Here is a 5,603-nt window from a genome sequence, read left to right on the forward strand (position 1 = left end):
CGGAAAATTGCCAAACCTACAAAATGTCGGGAAAACATCGTTGAATCCTGCATAGATTTCTTTGCTTCTGCAACTTCTTCTCCTTCTTTTTCATCACATCCCTAGATCTTATTTCGGTTTCTCTGTCTTGAACACTGACCTAGCAACCCCTAGATCTCTTACTTTTGCAATTTCTTCTTCTTCTATTTTCATCTTCCAGTTTCTCTGTGTTGAACAACTGACCCAACAATCTAGCATCAAGCAAAAGAAAATTCAAATATCGATTAAATTGGCTCCATCTCTTAGCGATCAAGATTTTTTAACTCATCTTTTTCAATCCACCATCGATGGGATATCAAAAGAAGAAGAAATTGAAGAAGCAAGAGAAATTTAGAAAAGTTGTAGATTTAAATTAGGGACTTAACATTTCAAAATTGCATAAGCAAATTAGAAATTGATGTCGATTTTGCAAACTCCTCTCTTAACGATCCAGATTTTGCTGAGCACAGGAAGCAGCGATTTAGATTTTGATGAGCACAAGAACCAACGATCTAGATTTTGCTAAGCACGGGAACCATCAGCATATTGGGGTTGAGAACCTGGGATATAATGCCTAGGTTCCCCAATTTCCTGTTAAAAGCAACCGAAATACCCCTGAAATGTCAACCAAATATGGCTGACATTTTGGGTTTTTGCTTGTTTCGCCACCCAGCCAACCACCGAACCGAAACAATATTTCTTACCTTGCCCATTAGTATGCCCTTGATTGGCCTTTACCCTTCAGTTGTGGTGTTGCTGAAGAGGGTGGAGTAATTTGCAGAGTCCAGTAGCTTATGAGAGATATCTAAATACCAATTTCCAACTCCAAATTCCTCAACAAGAAATGAGATATCAAAAGCAAAAAGTCTGATTCCTTTGCCTAACTTTTTCCTAAACTTATGTTTTCTTCACTGTTTGCTTGAGATTTACTCATCAATTCATCTGCTGAGGCATTATTTCCACTTTCTCATGGTTCTTGAACACTGTGTTTGGGGTTTATGGTTTAATTGTCATTTAAATTTTAGATCATGGTAAAAGTTTAATTGTCATTTAACTGGTTTGTGGTAGTTGGAGCAGTGATGAATGGATTTAAGTGTTGGGTTTGGTTTCTCAGACTGTGGAGGTCAAGGGGTTTTGCTTTGATGGGAATTTGGGATTTGAGGGTTCTAGGGTATCTGGGAACTAGAATCGGATGTGATCAAGGTAGAGATGGATTGGGTTCATTAAAAGTGGGCAGCGATAGCCAATGGTAGGATAGTCTCCTAAAATGTAAGATGAGAGAGAAAGTCAATCACGAAGGGATTAAAAGGCGATTTTGGGCACAACTGTAAACCGATGATGGAAAATCCAAATGACAAGGTAAATATACCCAAACGTAGATATTTTAAAGACCTTTCAATCAAGCCGAAAATCACCTTAATCGGACCTTAGTTGAGGGTCAACCAAAAGCCGGTCGATAGGGACCGGTGATCGGACTGACTGGATCAACGCCCATCCTAGTTTCACATAATTTCAGGGAAAAAAAAATGATTAAAGCCCTATTTGAAGCCTCTCTTCACCTTTACACGCATTTTCTAATGCTAGAGTGGAGCTAAAGCTTGGAAAGGAGGAGAAACCAAGGAGAATCTTGGATTCCATTCGCACGAAGATGCGTTGAGATTCGGATCGTCGTGAGAATGTTGAGAAATGTGAGTGTTCTTCAACCTCTCTTCTCTAAACCTAGGTTTGTGATGTTTCTTTCACAATAAATGTTAGATTTTGGTAGATGGATCATGTTAAATGCATTGAATGCTTGCAATTAGTCCTCTCCTAAAATGTAAGACGAGAGAGAAAATCAATCGCGAAGGGCCAAATTTGGGGCTTTGGGCACGAGACCAAATTGGGACAAATTTACTATTAATTAGAAGTTCCCAAAGTCTCATTTTGATTCGACTTCAAATCTAAGGTGAAATAAGTTGGGTTTAGGAAGCATGATTATGGACCACTTTTGAAACTCAATTGGTTCCCAAATTAATATCTATTATTTCTCTTATGTGATTAGGAATATTTTGAGTATAATCATCGACTATTGAGTGTGAAAATTGGGACTTCGGAGAATGAAACCCAAATCAAAAGGTGAGGAATAAACTAACAATGTCTTGTATGTTTAATATCGTTATTTCAATTTCATTGATGATATCTTGCTTTATTATTTACATATATTATTATGTGATTGTGTGTGACTTTGCATGAAGGAGGTAAGAAACCAAGGAGAATCTTGTGATTTCCTTCCGAATCTTATATTGGTGATATGAGTATGATATGAGAATGTATGTGAATGAATGATATTGGTTGAGATTGTTCTTTTATTCTATTTTACCAACTAGGGTTGTGGGTCCGCCCATTACCCTAGTGATCTTATATGATTAGATCTAAACCAGGTACATCAATGCTATGTGTCTAGAAGTTGGTAGATGGATCATGTTAAATGCATTGAATGCTTGCAATTAGTTTTATTCATGTGTCCGGGTTTTCACCACAACAATCCAACGGGTGGGATCCATAGGCAAGTTAAATTATAAATATAATATTTTTTTATTCACATTCTAAGGGTTCTAAAACTTTGCAAATTTACAAAACGGATCCCGGGCTCTAACCAACTTGAGACGGCAAATTGGGACAAATCGTTACTCACCCCTCTAAAGGATTCTGGCCTATTATCTTTTAGAACCTCTCCAAAGTCCCACTTCGATTCCAACTTCCTGATATGGCATGGAAGGAGAACACCATAAGTTAGGTCAAACCGCATAAACACCTGATTATGGACATCGATTTCATGAAACTCAATTCGGTTCCCAAATTCAATATCTACTATGTTCTCTTCAAAGTGATCAAGAATATGTTTGAGAATCAAAGCGGGGATTGATCGCTCACCTTGAGGTTTGTGAGAAGTTGGGATTTCGGAGGCCAAGAACCCACATCAAGATTGGTGAGAATTAAACAAAACAATGTCTTGTATGTTTGGAATATCGTTTTGCAATTTCATTGATGATATCTTGCTTTATTTTTATGAGAGGAGACAACAACGCACAATAATATGTGATGGGTGTGACTTTGCATGGGAACGGAAGAGTATCCACCCATATGTGAATGAGTATTGTCCAAGTTTCTTATTTGGAGAATCGTAGATTCCGCCGAGACATGCTCCAGTAGGTGAAATGAGAATAGGGATGGTGAATGAATGATCATTGTTGTAAAATTGAGAATTTCTAAAACCCTAATGTACAAACTAAAGTTGTGGATCCTACAATTAAACCCACCTAGTGATCTCACACCGTTGATTGATTATTGTACATGTGGCAAAATCCCCCCCCTAGGTACATCAATGCAAATAAAAATCCCTAGAAGTGTTGGGCTAGATATCCTTATGAGTGCTACTACCCTTCCTGTAGGGGTATTGAAACCGGTTAATCCTTGATGTTAGTGGCTAGGGCCCTGTGATGTCAAACAGGCCCACTGTCATCGTAGAATGATAGGGTTGTATATAATAGATAAGGGCTCCTAGACACTTAAGACCGGTAATCAACCCGTGAGAGGACATGGAGAGCATCTTGTCAATTATATGTGGATGATCATTGGGTTAGGAATATGATCCAACAGATGCCTCTTGTTGAGGATACCATTCATAGGTGGGAAATCTATAAAACAAAAATGGCACTAGGCATGAGGGGAGATATTCGGACCATATGTAGTACGAGACTGTACAACATTACATTGGGCTTAGAGTTATCATGTCAAATGGTGATGTGAGAAAGTAGTGACTTATACCCCAACCATGGCTTGACATGACTTACCCAACGACCTTGGAGAACCCAATAGAATTCTCTTGTTGAGGGAGAGTGACTGAAACCGCCCTAAAGGAGATTGATGTTTAACTTAATGTGTGTCTACTATAGAAACTTCATGATAGAGTTATAAGCATAACATCATAATCACGTATTTATTATATTAATGTCATTACTTACATCATCATCTTATGAATTTGATGTGGAAATTGTGATCGGATTCATGACATTAATTTTTAGTTGACCTCACTGAGTTTTGTGGAACTCATTCAATTATATGTGTATGTTTCTTTAGAATTTTCTACAGGTTATAAGGACCCCACACCAATGGAGGATCCGTTGCCGGAAGATGAAGTGGACGGACATAATGCTTCATGCTTGTGTCATGATTGTTCTTATGGAGTTGGTTTCCAATAGAGAATCCCTTAAATTAATTCCGTTGCAAACAAACTATTATTTCCTTTCAAACTCTAATGTTTATTTTGATCAACATTAGTTAATTTTTAACTTTAGTTAATGGATGATTGTAAACTTAATATTTTAGATTTTATGATTTGATATTTAAACTTGATTTACTATTGTTTTTGGATTTATGCTATATCATATATTTGTATATAATCATCACTGAACCTTGGGCTTATAGTGTATCACTCCCATGGGCATTTGGGTATAACTAGATTCGGCTAGGTGGGGTGTGACAGTCGGAGTTGTTGGAGATCATTGGTGGTGATGGTGTCGTTTCAACGTTCCATCCCTTTCTCTCTTCGTGGCTGACAAAGAGGAAGAAAGAGAGGGAAATGGCTATCACCATCATAGCAGCGGGGAGAGAGGGAGCAGGGGGGGGGGGGTCGCCGGCAGGGGAAGATGGGGATAGTTGGTCACCGGTAGGGGATGGTGTGGAGGTGAAGGTAGAAGATGGGTGAAAGGAGAATCCCTTCTAGGTGGGTATGTGAGGGTATTAAATTGTGGGCATTATTCATTTTTGTGCCCAAAAGGGCATTTGGGTAATATAAGATTTAAATTATTTAAATAAGAATAAAGGCATTTAGGTAATTTTATTTCCATTTAACAACAAAACTATAGGTAACTTGTAATTATGTATGTTGGTACCATATAATTTTGGAGATAATAGTGACTATTCACCAGTTTCACCGAGATAATCGTGGGTACGATGTAATTTTCTCCCGTCAATCTCCTCTGCACGAAAAACGCCAGATACTTCTTTCACCGATTATTACACGAGATTTGATCAAGTCCCAAACTAATTTTCAGTCCAGAGCCTTAGAATTTACGCCTTTGGAATTAGAGTCTTCAGATCTCTAAGAGTAAGGCTGATAATCTAAAACTCAGGCATCCTTATCTCATCTTGCAAGTATCAAACTATGTCAGAAGCTCGGCAAAACCCTTGGTCTCCCGTATAGCCTCGGAACAATCGCGACTACGTCAAAGCTGCAATTTCAGAAACCTTTCTATTTTATATCCGTTGGATTTTTGGTTTCTCGTACCTTTGGAATTAGAATTTATCATAAAGGTAATATGGGTCCCACACCTGATCTCATGGGTAGAGAGAATCTAAATTCTAGATTTGGTATCCAAAAAATTGTCGGAGGTGAGATAAAGATTTCTTCCCTAAACCCCACCGGGCGCCGAACCGAAGACGCCCGGCACCCACGCCCAAACCGCGGCCCGATGGCGGGGTTGTGGCCCGCCCCCCGACCGCCGGCCCCTACCTCCACCCGGCAAATGATGAGGTGGGTTTTA

The sequence above is a fragment of the Hakea prostrata genome, chromosome 9 (assembly GCF_041222555.1).
Source record: "Hakea prostrata isolate BN-2017 chromosome 9, UWA_Hpros_2, whole genome shotgun sequence".
Lineage (NCBI taxonomy): Eukaryota > Viridiplantae > Streptophyta > Magnoliopsida > Proteales > Proteaceae > Hakea > Hakea prostrata.